This window comes from Hevea brasiliensis, chromosome 17, assembly GCF_030052815.1.
Source record: "Hevea brasiliensis isolate MT/VB/25A 57/8 chromosome 17, ASM3005281v1, whole genome shotgun sequence".
Taxonomy (NCBI): domain Eukaryota; kingdom Viridiplantae; phylum Streptophyta; class Magnoliopsida; order Malpighiales; family Euphorbiaceae; genus Hevea; species Hevea brasiliensis.
Window position 1 is genome coordinate 54,743,360 of NC_079509.1, and position 15,512 is coordinate 54,758,871.

At 38.1% G+C, this 15,512-nt stretch overlaps 1 pseudogene; it reads right to left on the minus strand.

Annotated features, from left to right (window-relative positions):
* Nucleotides 1-1,296: 1,296 nt before the first annotated feature.
* On the minus strand, nucleotides 1,297-15,277 carry LOC131175300 (replication protein A 32 kDa subunit B-like; annotated as a pseudogene).
* Between the last annotated feature and the right edge of the window lie 235 nt (nucleotides 15,278-15,512).

Consider the following 15,512-nt stretch of genomic DNA (forward strand, 5'->3'; position numbering starts at 1 on the left):
TATATTTCTTTTCTCTACATTTTCTTAATAATTTTAGTTATAAGTATATTAAATTACCTCATAATTCTTAAGTATATTTATATTATGTACATGCTTAATTCATAATTATATTTATATTTAATAGTTAAACATTATATAATTAATTAAAAGGTATATTATATAATATAGTTGTGCTCAATGGCAGATGTATGAATCTAAATGAGGGGTCAATTTGACCCCTCATTTTTTTGAATTTATTTTTATGCATATATACGTTGTTATAGATTGACCTCTTAAATTTAAACCTTGAACCCTCTTTCTGATGAAAGATATTTTCATAATGAGAAATCAATTGATCCTTCTCAATTTCTAATAGTTTGCAGGGTATTAGATTTCATTGGATACAATTATAAGATTATACTTTATCATATTTTTTATATGTTAAACCCAGAAAAAAAATTTTCTTTACTGAATCTGCCATTGCTTATGCTACTATAGTATATAATATGTTTAAATATATATATATATATATAATTTAAAAATAGTTAAAAAATATATTATATAATATATTTTATCTGAATAATTTATATTAAAATTTAAATACTAATTCAAGTATTATGAATTTTAATGAAAATAATTATATAAAATTATTTCAAGAATCAAACAGGAATCATACTAAACTGAAATTAAAATTATAAAAAATCAAATAAAAAATATATCTAAATTTTGATTCAATTCCTAAATGGACCTGAACCAGAACTAAAACCACCCGTTGCTAATTTAAACCTCATGTTTTCCTTCGTCTAAGGGCGAACAATTAAAGTCGCTTAAAATGGAAGAGGGATGAAAATGTTAACGAAAACAAAACTTATATTCGATGGAAGTTGAAAATAATTCTTTCAGTTCAGTAAAAAAAAAAAAAATTAATTTAAATATTATTTAATTATAAATATTAAATTAACGATATTTTTTTTTTACCACTGAACCATTGATCGACTTCGAATCTAGATTTGAATAGACTAATTCCAATCCAATTTAGGGCCCCAACTGGAAGGTGTCAGAGTCTAACAATCCCCTCGCCTAAGAGGATCCCAGACCTACGATCACAATGCCATGCTAGTCACAGCTACTACAACAATGGACTTTCAAGTAGCGTACTTGCGACAAAATCAGAACATCATAAAATGTCGACCTTTCTCGACGATGGATCGACTAATTGACACTGTACATCACGCCATTCGAGGTCATATAGCTCATAAAAACAGATAAAGATAAATTGAGAATAATGCAGTTGCTGCATTACCATCAGTCGACTCTTTAAAGACTCGTCTCATATTCTGCAATGCCGATTGACAAAGCTTCAGAGGGGAGAGTCAGCGTACACAGACTGAGAGGGAGAGCATTACAGCATAACCTGAATCAAGCAAAAGATTATATACTAAATGGTAGAGAGATCATTTTTTAGTACCATAATATGCTCCTCCTAGAAACAGATTGATCTAGGACCTACATTTAATGTCCATCACCTCATTTCTAAAGGGAGCATGGCTCTTGTCCTATCAAATGATTTCACCTGAAAGGTGTTAGGCATTAACAGTTGACTTGAAGTGATAACAAGAGACAGTAATTCATCCCTGTCAGAGGACAATTCCAATGTTAAATTGTCTCGTTTAAGGGGTGAGCACCCGCATGCAAGTCTCTGTGTGTGCGAGAGAGAGAGAAAGAGAGAGAGAGAGAGAGAGAGAGAGAGAGATGAGCTTCCCCATTGGAATATTTAGCTACTGGGCAACAACATTACGGCGTACTCCATCCTCTATTTGCACTGAAGCAATTAAACATCCCAAGTTAACAAAGTAATGAACATATATAAGGTGCAAAATAAACATTAAAAATACAGTGAGCTAATAATATTCATATCAAGAGTCCACACATGGACCAGATATCCTTCAAATACCTAATACAAGCAGTTTGCTTCATTATTTATTGTTTGAATTAGGTAACTTGACCATTGCAAACTTGTTCACAGGAATACTGGTATCTTCTCCTGTAAAGTTTGTTATGAACATAACTAGAGTTGACACTTGAAAATGGAAATGCATTTGCAAATATTGTGGCCCTTATCATATATAAATGATCGAATTACCAATAGATTGTATTGGTCATTAGTAAGTTGAATAAAAGATTTATCCAAAACAAAAAAAAAAAAAATGAAGATCTCTCAGATTTTACTATGAATCAAAAATTAAAAAAGGAAATAAGCTAGAGGGAAATCCAACAAGATGCCAAATGCATTAAATGGAAAACGACTACAATAATTGTCTCAATAACTGCTTATGAATAAAGGTAGAACAATCATATCTTTAATCATCTGACAAAATTCTTATACAGGACTAAAGGCTGCAGATAATGAAATTAATCTTGCTGTTGTCATTTTAAGTTGTATCTGAAATTAATCTTCTGGCCGGTGTCAATTTAAGTTGTTCGTAGGATAAACCCAGGAAATAAGTTTGACAATCCACGAAGGACCATCGGTTTATTTATCTATAAATCTGGCCACATAACACTGTGATTTCTGTTCTTTATTGTTCTGTATAAGAGGTTAATCTCTAATGATAAGACTAATAGCAAACATCATGCCCACTTTATCAATATAATTATGGGATGGAATCTTCACTACTCATTAAAAAAAAAAAAAAAAAATCACAACATACACCATCTCACCAAATAAATACATAAGTGAAACTCTTTCTGAAAAAAAAAAAAATTGTTCAATAAAAGTCCATCTAATACACAAACCTCACAATTTTGAAGGCAGATCATGTCAACGCAACTGTTCTCATAGATCAAGACAGATAACCAGGAACTAGGAAACTACAATAAGACATGTTCAATGTAAATTGCTAGGCAGACCATATCAACTCAACTGTTCTCATAGATCAAGACAGATATCTAGGAACTAGGAAACTATAATATGAGATGTTATAAGTAAACTGCACATGAAGCATACTGACAAGCGAATGGAAGTAGAAAGACAACATAAATGCTTTCTTACAAGAATTCATGAGGATCACGTATAACCCACAGGTATATTGGCTGATGCAAAAAATTCAATATCAGAACCAACATTGTTCAATCCATCAGCAGATGGATAAGCAGAAGATTGAAAAAGGGGCAAATCTTGAGGATTAACAAAAACAATTCATCCAACAATCCAGCAAACAGGTGCTTTTAGTTTTATACGTCACTTGATTTGGAGCAGCAGTTTGGTATCCTTTCAAAGGGGTGTTCAAGGTTGAATTTGCTAGCTGGGGCTTAGTGGCACCCTGTAACACCCCTCACCCGTACAGTGAGGGTGTTACACACCCTGTAGCTTCTCAAATGTAGACGTATATGTTTCATTATTGAAGTCACAACATGAGCAAAGGAAAATCTATCATATCATCTGGCTTGCATCATGTTCAAATAAGAGGTGAAATTTTAGAGCATGCCAATAAATGTATCCTTGTATTGTAGAAATGGACATAAATACACTCGATGAAGTGACTGGTGATCTCATTGAAGTCAGTAATAGGCCTAAAACCATTGTCAAGCTTGAAATTAAAACTCTAAGTTGAATTGTTACATAAAATAATAAAGAGAACAGGTGTATAAACTACAAATTAACATGAAATTATGGAAGGTATTGCGTGATCATAGAATTTGAAACAAGGAAATATGAACTAGTCACCTATCAAATAAAAAGGAATAACATGTTAGGGAATTAGCTATGCCAGCTAGCAGAGGGTGCACAGAATTCAAAGTTTGTTAGCAGATTGCATACAGACATTGAGGTGACCTACATAAACAGTATTCAGATCTGAGAGAAATAATCAATGAAGAATATCATATTTGTTTCTTCTTTATTTTTCCCTGCTTCTTCTCTAATTTCGTCTCTGCCCTATTCTACTATCCTCTGTGTTTCTATTTCTGCTTTTACTTAGTCAGTCCCAACAGTTTGGTATTAGTATTAGGGTAGATTGTTCCTTTGGGAATTGCCTGTGTTGAAGACCAGGAAATCCCGTAAATTGAAGAATCAGATTGGTGAAGAAGTTGAAGAGACCATAATGGAATATCTGATTAAATTGGTGTTCTCGCATCGAAGAAGTTAATGGACTCAGCAAGCAATGAGTTGAGTCGATGCAGTGAGAGACGTTGATAGAGCTAGGAACAATTTCAATATCAAAGAACAATGGAGAAGAACTGCAATTTGATATTTCAATGAAGATGGCAGAATGCCTTACAATCAATCTCTTCTCATTTACAACCGATACTTCTTCCTTTTACACTCTCAAAATGACAGCAAACAAAGCAAGAAAAATAAGAAAATAAAGAAATGACAACAATCAGATAACAATGGGTGCTAAGAGCCCCCAGAGAAGAATCCCCGTGTAGAGAAACTCTGCCCCTCTAACCAAAGAAAATACCAGAAGTTCCTGATGCCTCTTTTCATTCCCCTTTCCTCTCCTTATACTAATTTCTGTCCTCTTTTGCCAGTTGTCCCGTCACATGCTTCCATCCCAATATTCACTCAACAAACTCATCCTTTTCTGTTACCATCTATTCTAGAATACTCCATATTCCTATCATTACCTCCCCCTAAAGAACCAGCATTGTCCTTAAGGCTGTATTTCAAACATAAAAGAAGTAAATTAAGCAATATAATTTCCAAAAGAAGTAAATTAAGCAATAGAATTTCCAGCAACTCCATCAGTGTATACAAGGCATAAACTAATTGAGAGAACAGGCCACTTTAGTCATGATTGAGTTCAATCCATTCCCTTAGGTCTTGCGGAAGCAACTGCTGATGCCTGTTGGTCCTTATTTCTTCGAAACGGATAGCAAGTGACCGAAGATAGGTCTGCATCTTCCCAATCAACAATGCAAAGGATGAGCCCCAATAGGGCTACTGCTATAGAAAATATAACCTCCAGTGGATGTGTGCTGGTTTGAAGACTATAGGCAAGTGTACTCGAATTTTGAACCCCTCGCCACAAGCAGTAACAGTATTTAGAGAACAACTTTGTAGAAGAGGCAATACCAGAAATCAAATGGCCCATTCGATTAAACTCCATAATCAAATGGCCCATTCTCTTCAGCTTCCACAATGCGAGATAATAACATCATCACTGTTGTTGCCCCAGGCAGCATAACCATCCATATGTTGATTGTCACAATACAATAAATTTTTATTACAATTTGAAGTATCACTAAAAGCCTTTTGCCAGCATAAATCCTGCCGCTCAACAGCTAACCAATACTAGAACGCATCTTCTATCTTATTTTCTGTAAATCTTACCTTGAATAACAATTGTTAAGGACTGTTTAACACCATCATATTTTTCCCAGGCGTGCCAGAAAACAGTCAAATCAACCCAAACTAATAATAACTGACAGTCTAAACTATAGAATTACCTTACTTCCTGTAGTGGAATTTATAATGGATTGCAGCACCCTCCATGAATCAGCTATGTAGGAGATGGAGAAATCTGACCTTCTTGGTTCACAATATGTCCGCTTGCAAGCCAAGCTTGTTGCCAAATAGATGACACTGATTCTTGAGTAGACTGCCGCAAAGAGCCATGCAATGTTCCAAGTCAGCAATTCTAGCATGTCTAATCTGCCATGCTGCTGATGGAAGAAGATGGTTATGTTGGGCTTAATCAGGATGTTTGGGTGGAGGCCTTTGTGGGCTAAGGATTAATGGGCCGGCTAACATTTTATTTCTATTGGAGATAACATGCCCCATTCCAACTTCCAAGCAAATCAATTATCAGCCCATGTCCAACACCAACCTTCGTCTCCCTCACAGATGGCTATGCAAGGATCTTACCTACACCACACCTTGAAGCTCTCAGTCCATCTCTTTGGCAAACGAGATTTACTAGTGTTAGCTTCCAAATTGTTGCAGTAACTTCAATTTGAATCGGTCTCAAGAGATCGAGGAATCTGTTGTCGGAGCTCGCGAAACCAGTGCAGAGAATCTCCCCTCATGCTAACCAAGGCAAAATTATTCTCCATTCCATCTTGGGTAATGAAGATTTCGAAATATCACCCCGCATGAACAATCCATCCCTTCAGGGTCCACTCCTTTGAATGTGGAAATCTTGACCTTCAATGTTGGTAATGGAGTTTCATTATAAAGAGCAAAGCTATGGTTGCAGATCTGGTGGCAGAAGAATCAACAATAGGAGTGGCATCCTGAGTTGGGTTGGAAATTTTTGCCTTCTCTGCTACTGCATTGCCTTGAATCAAAGAGATAAACGTAATCTCTATTCTTGTAAACCTCTTTTCTTGTTCTAGTCTTATTGTTGTGAGTCCTTTAATTTTAATAAATATCCTCTCTATCTGCGCAATTATGTATTTTATCTTTTCCGTTCTGTTTTCCATTGCGGGTTCGGGATCCGACAGGTTGGACCATTTGATAGAGTTAGGAACAATTTCAATATTAAAGAATAATGGAGAAAAACTGTAATTTGATATTTCAATGAAGATGGCAGAATGCCTTACAATCAATCTCTTCTCAATTACAATTGATACTTCTCCCTTTTACAATCTCAAAATGACAGCAAACAAATCAAGCAAAATAAGAAAATGAAGAAATGACAACAATCAGATAACAATGGCTGCTAAGTGTAAAGGGGATAGCCCGTTACCCTGTGAGGATTGGCCAAACCCAGCCAAGCCGTAGGCCTATGAAATGGTGTAAGGGCACGATTAATGAGAATGAAAAGTTTGGCGGACACTTTTATAAATATGGAAAAGTGCAGGGGGTGTGACCACTGAGACATGCTTATGTCTCCTCCTGCTAGAGGTTACTATGTTCCTAATGCTCTTTAGGGGGGTGTGACTAGTTGGCCACTGGTGAGCACGGTCGGGCCGAGCTAGTTGCCGAAATTGGTGTCAAGCTCTCCACTATCCCCCGGGTAACTGGCGCAAGGGCGTGACTCTAAGTGAGCTCCCTATGTACTCATGGTACTAGGCAGCGGGCATCGGGCTCTCGAGAGATAGGAGCTCGGTGTCTCCATGAAGAAGAAGCTTTATGGACACTACAAGGCCGAGGGGCTTGTAGTGCGCGTCTCTCCTAGGCCCCAGGTTTCTATAGAAGGCCGACGATGCTGTTCGGTATACGAGCCAATGATGCTACTCGGTATAGGGGAACAAATATTCTAGATTGGCTTTGGGTTCAGCCATACGGTCGGATGTTGCTTGTTGCCTTGCTTTCGGATGATGCTTGTGGATGTACACGATAAAGGGCGACATCGTGCTACACAGAATATCAATGCTCAATGATCGGGCTAGATACGTGGGAGACCCTCGATAAGGATATTGGAAATCCTCTTTAAGGGGAAAGACCCTTGAGTATGAGTAAGCTGGCCTAGATTGGGTGGAAGTCTAGGCGCCGCACGGGACTACTGTCCGAGCTAGGAAGTGGCCCCGTGACAGTTGGTATCAGAGCAAGGTCAGTGCTCATGATGGATAATAATCCATATCTCCCTTGAGAAACCTTCGATTGTGTGATGCACACGAGATACAAAAATAATGAGAAACGATGGTTGTTAAATAAAGCGATAAAGCTAATCGTGTGTTCACCTTGAGAAAGGGTAAGCGGAGTATGCAACCCCAAAATGGGGGAAGGGCATGATGTCCTTATTAGAAACATATTGTGGCATGCACAACGTATAAGTGATATGTTGGGCAAATGAGTATTCTTGATGTTGTTGAGCCCTGAAGAGGTGGTATGCGGTGCAGTACACCAATTGGAGATCATCAATACAAAGGATGCTAACGTGGGCAAAACGGGGTGTGAAATTGGCAAACGACATTTGCTAAGCAAGTAACATCATTTGAGACTTTGGTCAGACAAAAATGAGACGATCGATATTGAGAAAACACTAGAAAATATGGGGCAAATGGTAGCCCTAAGGTCATTGAGATGGTGAATGACCCTTGTCGGGTGATGAGATAATACTCGGGATTGCTTAAAAGACTGTGAAAGTCTTCGAGATGTGTGGGGACGAGTAAGCCCCAAGGATTGATAAGACGGCTGCGAATTGTTAATAGACTGTGGAAGTCTTTCGATATAAGGGGTGTGCTATCCCAAGAGATTATGAAACCGATGGCTTATCTCACTGAGATGGTGTCTTACCCTAGTTGGGTTAAGAGTTGGAATTCGGGAGCTACTTATTGGCTATGAAAGCCTTCAAAATACCTTAACGTATTTTGTGCGGGTAAAGAGATGGGAAATTTGAGATAGCTAAATGGTTATGACAACCTTCGGAATGATGGGTTGAAATACCCTAATCTGTATGGAGACAGTTGTTTTCTCCTTGGAGAATGCCATTGCAGTTGGCTGCTATAACCTTCAAATGAAGGATGAGAAATGTATTGAGTCCCTTGAATAAGAATGTTGCTATTCTATGGATAACATAGAAAGTGAAATTATTGCTAGAGTGCAACTTGAGACGAGACGGTCTTTGCGTGCCATTGATGGCAAGTTTGGCTTATGTGTGGATTCTATTGAATCCCACTTAATTACAGGGCGATAGATGCTATGAGCAGCTGAAGTAAAATCAGCTATGAGATAAATTCGGAAAAGGGACAGGTGGATCCCAAATCATGTTGCGTAGAAATTGAATTGGCTTACGATAAGCCTAGAAAGGGTATAAAACCCAAGGTCCAATTTCGAAGGTAACGAGTTGGCTAGTGGTAACACGAGAAAGGGCGGAGGCCCAATTGTGCGTGGAAGCACTATGAAGTTGCGTTGGCAAACGGTAGCCTGAACATTCATACAAAACTCAAAGTTTTGGATGCCTAGTATTGGTAACTAGGTCATAACATTGATGGTGGTAGCTTACGTGAGAAAAGCTTGCCAAAATAATCTTAAAATGCGAGACGGTGGTGTTGAGAGCCACATTGTGATAAAAGGGAGATACCCCATGTGGGAGGGCTGCACGCCTTATTAGAAGTAATCTTTTGAGGAGAGGGTAATAACTCCCCGATGAATTGGGTGTGCCAATAGAGCTTGAGGCCACCTTGAATACCTATGAAGTGAGAATACATAGAGATAATGAAGCACTTGTTAAGTGACATTGAGTTATGGGCAAACGAATGATCTTGGGATCACAATTGTGATGATAGTGGTGTCAAATAGAGTTCCAGACATCTGTGGGAAATCTAAGCAATTGTGATGGCTAAGCATTTAGATTGCGATAACGAGATGAGCTTGATGACTGTGGCAGTCGTGTATATGTGTTTTTCACCGAGGAAACTAAAATGAGAAGCATATGGGATAAGAGAAGTCCCTCAAGGCAATCTTGTGAAAATTTTGCAGGTGGAGAGTGCAATCATAAGCAATATGGTATCCCTTCGAGGTGTCAACCACATTCCAAGTAGAAGATGAAAAGTAGCAAAAGGTGGAGACCTCAAGAGAACATAAATGCCAAACTCACTTGGTGGAGCCCAAGATGAATTAAAACCAAACAGGAAGAGAACGAAGTGAGCAGAAGCCATTAGTAGCCTAGAATTGTTTATCTTCGATAAGTGGTAGCATCAAGAGATGGGTGTGCAGTAAGAAAGTTGGGCAGAACTGGCATAAGCAATAAGTCCAACGAGCATAATATGAGTTCCAGAGAGGAACGTGATGATACACGAAATCGGTAATGTGTAAGTTTCTCGACTCATTTACATGATGACTATGTTGTTCATTATTAGCAACTACAATATTATAGCATAGCTCCAAAATGGAATACTATTGCTTCCTTATGCTTGAGTTCATGTATAACACTACTATTTTGTGTTGTGATTATTTTGCGAGGTACTTACGATAGTGCAATTATAAGGCAAAGCCACGAGAATAACTTAGTGAAGGCCAAGGATATTCATGCGGAGGCGTGTTAATCACAATACGAAGCAACGAAGCATTGGAGGAACCATCACAACATGAGATATGAAGAATTAAGTGGGGGAGTATGCAGATGATTGAACAGATCCATCATAGTGAGAATTCACTGGAATGCAATGCCATGGCAACAACAGCAGTAGTTGACAGGGTTGTCAAGTATCTAAGTGGAGGAGAATATCACAAGGAAGAAAATGGTAATGTCATTATTAATCAAATAGGGTAGCCATTCCATCATTGATCGAGTGGGGCAACCATGCCACTATCCTAACATGAGAATGATATGAAAAAGGTGTAAGAAGATACACACAAATTCATATGAAGATACATAAAGGAATCATGAGATCAATATGTGAGAACCAGACATGATGAAAGATTTAAAGAGGTACATTTGGGAGAGCTTTGTTCAACATGGTGAATAACATAGAGAGGCACATTTGGGAGAGCTTAGTTCACCATAGTGAATAACATGAAGAGGCACAGGATGTTCAGGAGAGCTTTGTTCAATAGGAGATGTTCGGAGCAAATCGATGAGGACATCGATTGTCTAAGTGGGGGAGAATGTAAGGGGGATAGCCCGTTACCCCATGAGGATTGGCCAAACCCAGCCAAGCCGTAGGCCTATGAAATGGTGTAAGGGCACGATTGATGAGAATGAGAAGTTTGGCGGACACTTTTATAAATATGGAAAAGTGCAGGGGGGTGTGACCACTGAGACATACTGATGTCTCCTCCTGCCAGAGGTCACTATATTCCTAATGCTCTTTAGAGGGGTGTGACTAGTTGGCCACTGGTGAGCACAGTCGGGCCCAGCTAGTTGCCGAAATTGGTGTCAAGCTCTCCACCATCCCCGGAGTCACTGGCGCAAGAGCGTGACTCTAAGTGAGCTCCCTACGTACTCATGGTACTAGGCGGCGAGCATCGGGCTCTCGAGAGATAGGAGCTCGGTATCTCCATGAAGAAGGAGCTTCATGGACACTACAAGGCCAAGGGGCTTGTAGTGCGCGTCTCTCCTAGGCCCGAGGTTTCTATAGAAGGCCGACGATGTTGTTCGGTATACGGGCCAATGATGCTACTCGGTGTAGGGGAACAAATATTCTAAATTGGTTTTGGGTTCAGCCATACGGTCGGATGTTGCTTGTTGCCTTGCTTTCGGATGATGCTTGTGGATGTACAAGATGAAGGGCGACATCGTGCTACACAGAATATCAATGCTCAATGATCGGGCTAGATACGTGGGAGACCCTCGATAAGGATATTGGAAATCCTCTTTAAGGGGAAAGACCCTAGAGTATGAGTAGGCTGGCCTAGATTGGGTGGAAGTCTAGGCACCGCACGGGACTACTGTCCGAGCTAGGAAGTGGCCCCGTGACACTAAGAGCCCCCAAGGAAGAATCCCCGTGTAGAGAAACTCTGCCCCTCCAACCAGAGAAAATACCAGAAGTTCCAGATGCCCCATTTCATTCCCCTATCATGTCTTTATACTAATTTCTATCCTCTTTTGCCAGTTGTCCTGTCACATGCTTATCCCAATATTCTCTCAACAAAACTTCCTATCATATATGTTAGGTTAGGAACCATAACTATTCAGTTATAGCAAAGAATATAGAAGAACGAATCGGAAAGAGAAGAGAAAGAAGCAGAGAAAAGAGAGACAAAAAAAAAAGAAAGAAAGAATTTAGAGAGAGCAGAGTAGAATCTTCATTAAAAATATCTTGGAATGCCTTACAAAGAGCTTTTCAAACTCATTTATTCTCAGATTCCCGCCAATAGCTTTTGCAATCTTAGTAACTGCCAGATAAGATTATGGAGTACTCTAGAATAGATGGCAACAGAAGGGACATGGTTTGTTGAGAGAATATTGGGGTGGAAGCGTGCGATGGGACAGTTGGCAAAAGGGGACAGAAATTAGTATAAAGAGAAGAAGAGGGGAATGAAAAGGGGCATCTAGAACTTATGGTTTTTTTCTTTGGTGGCAGAGTTTCATTGCACAGTTATTCTTCCCTGGGGGCTCTTAGCGGCCATTTTTATCTTGTTTTTTTTTTTTTTTTTCTTTGTTTGCTGCCATCTTTATTGAAATACCAAATTACAGTGCTTCTTCTCCATTGTTCTTTAATAATGAAATTGTTCCTAACTCTATCCTTGCCACTAACAACTTTTCCTTCTAATATACTAGTTGACTTTTCGAAACTAATTATGTTCAATTGCTGAACCTCCACATTCCTCTTATTTATTAATTTTAAATCTAGTCCTCATATATGTGACAATAACCTCCACCCCCACCCCCCCAACAAAAAAAGAAAAAAAATTCTCCATGAGTGCATTCTTGTCCCCATAAATCTAGAACTTGAGCCTGAATGACGATTCTATCTTCTCAAGTGGCATCTTACAGTAGGAAGTTGGTCCATTGAATGAGAACTTAGAGAACTTGCTAGTGATGATCAATTGCAGCAATTCTAGACCTCTTTAAAGAGATCACACAAGCCCCCCTCCCCATTCAGGATAGCTAAATCTGATAGAGAGAAGAACAACAATTGTAAATAATCCGAATAGAAATGGAATTGAGCTTGTATTTTAAAATAGGGAATGCTCATACAGTAAATAGAAATACTCTATTCCTTTAAAATAAAACAAAACCAGGAGACACTCTCCCAAACCAGCTTCAAGCTAGCCCTTCACAAAATGCTAAAAACATAAATGTCTCCCCCTCCTCCCCTCTGCAATTTTAATTACTTAAATACAAAAGAAAATCCTTCAACAGTACTAATTGCCATGCTATTCTCCATCTGCAATTCCCTCTAACTGCTTAACTTCCCAATGATTCACAGGTGACAGCTTATTGACAGAACCTTCCATTCCTGCCAGCTCATTCTTCTTTCCCAGCTTCTTTCTGCAATATACCCTTAAGGGCTTTGGTGCTTGATCTTGGCCCAAAGCTTCTTGATTCACTAATGGGCTGCTTCTATCAAAATCATTCTAGGAAATCAAACAAACATTCAGATTGCACATATGACACCCTTTTCCCACAAACTCATCCAAAACTCCCACCTCCTTTCCTCCCCATTCCCAACCAATCATCCCACCCCACCCCAACCTCCCCCGCCAAAAAAAAAAAATTAATAATAATAATAATAATAATAATAATAATAATAATAATAATAATAATAATAATAATGATGATGAATAAATAAATAACTAATATGTAGTGCACAAACACTCTGGAAATTTGTTTACTCTCTTAACACTGCAGCCTTATTATAAGTAAATGAAAAATGCCACCATAGGTCTCAAAACAAGTCATAAACTAGATCCTTGTTTCCAGTGAAGGTGCAAAATCACACATTCTACAAGTAAAAGGTGAAATTGGAAAAAATGCATCAATCTAAATTTTTCTTTTTTCAAGTAATATTGCAGGGATTTTTGGCATATTACAAATTGAAATATGCTTTGCCTCTGGCTGATTAAGTGCATGTCGGTGCTAAATGTGAGATATCAGATAATAAAACAAGTTGTTAAGTTCTAGCAGAAAAGGTAATTTTATACTTTTTTTAGAGGAAGAGAGAAATAAACCACATTTTGAGGTTATTATATATCAAAGAATAACTATCCAAAAAAGGAACAAGGCCAACAGTAAGAATGGATTTCAAGGAGGACTTATTTAGTAATAAAAAAATCAAACTGTGCATAAAGAAATTCAGATCATACATCTTATCTAACAGCATAAACTGATCAATATCAAGTAATAGAGATTCAGGGGTGGCACTTACTGACATATTAAAATGTTGCAATGTACAAAGATTTCAGACTGTTTTTGGGGTGGGGGAGTGTGTGATACTTCCCCATGCAAACATAGTTCCCTGAATATTAACAGACTCAACTCAACTAAGCATTTATCCCAAAAATTTAACAGAAATAAAGAAAAATAGAATCAAATACATACCTAAAGGAGAAAGCATTTATGAATCTTCTACCCTACAGGCCTCTCAAGTGTCCATGAACAACATACTTTCCTACTCTAGTTTGGGAAAAGGACAATAAGATCACTTCAAACAACATTGAATGTTAAAATTATTCAACAAATCACCTAAAGCCTTTTACTCATTTTGATTACTGACAAATTGAAAGAAAGCTTGAAATCTAAAAAAGCAGTTTCAAATTTCAAGCCCAAGCTCAACGCAGGCTTTAATTTCTTCACTTATACAATCCCAACAATCCAATCCATCTTCTTACTGGTGATCAAAATACAATAGAAAATGTTGTTAGATTAGGAAAAGGTAATCAACCTTATGAATTCTTACACTGGGTTTTTTTTAATGGAACCATCAGGATCAATTACTCTACATATCACTGAAATTTAAGAAAGAACAAAAAAAGGCTTTGTACAAGCACAAACAGACATACAAGATTCCTTCCACTTCATCTTTGTCCACGTGTTCTTGAACCCTGTACAGGCACAAACATACATCATAATTCCCAGCACCATGAATTAAGAACACTACAATACTAAATGGAAAACAACTATGTGTTGCAAAAACGAAAAAAAATGAATACTATCTGCTACATTCAATGTGCCCTATCCCATCATGAACAAGGAAGGTATACTAGCTAGCTTTGTATTCCTCTTGGCACACCCCTCCCCACAATTGTAACCTAAGCTCAACTTAAGCTCAGATCCCAACTCGTCTCAAAATCACATTACAAAATACATACACCCATAAAACACAATCAAAGATTATCCAAGCTGTGTTAAGACTTACATTGGCCACTTCAACACCATCAATGACAAAATTGGATTCATCATTGCTTGGTAGCTCGCATATCTGCTTCACTGTCAGTGCTAAGAAGCACCTAGCTTCGCGATTCTGCAAAGAAAATCAAAACCCTGAAATTGCTGCTCTGTTGGTAGAAGATGCAATTTGAGATGGTTTTTATCATCGCCATCCTTATAAAATTCTCATTACTTGAAGCTCGTTTACATAACCCTAATCCATCGTGCAATTCGCTAAAAAATCAATAACAAAAGAAAATTACCCAAATCCACCGTTCATTCGTTGGAATTTTTTTTTAAAGTCACTTCGAAGTAACACAAACATGATCCACTGTTTTGTCACTCGAAAATGAAAGCGGCAGGAAGAAAAATTTTGAAATGAAAAAAAAGAAAGGAAAAGGTTAAAAGGAAATTAAAGAGGTAAATGAAGAAATACTCTGGGAAAAGGAGGAGGAGGAGGAGTCCGGCAGCTGGATGGTCTGAGAGGGCATGAAACCGCCGCCCATTAAGCGGCTGCGCTGCCATCGATTCGCTGCTTCGGTAATCTTCGCTTCGTTTCTTCTTCTTCTGTTCTACCTCGCATCACTCTCCATGCCGAGTCTTTATTTTGGGCTTTTAAATTGACTGAAGTGTGTTAAATAAGCTCAAACCCCTCGCACAGGTTCAGCCTTCCCGCCAAATTTATTTTGGGGCAGGGATGAATATATTCTTTTTTTTTTTTTAAATTGAATGAATAAATGAAACAAAATTAGCAATAGACTCATGTTCATAAAATTTTAATTATTCATTTAAATAAGTACAGTGCATCCATTTGTGTACGAGAGAAGT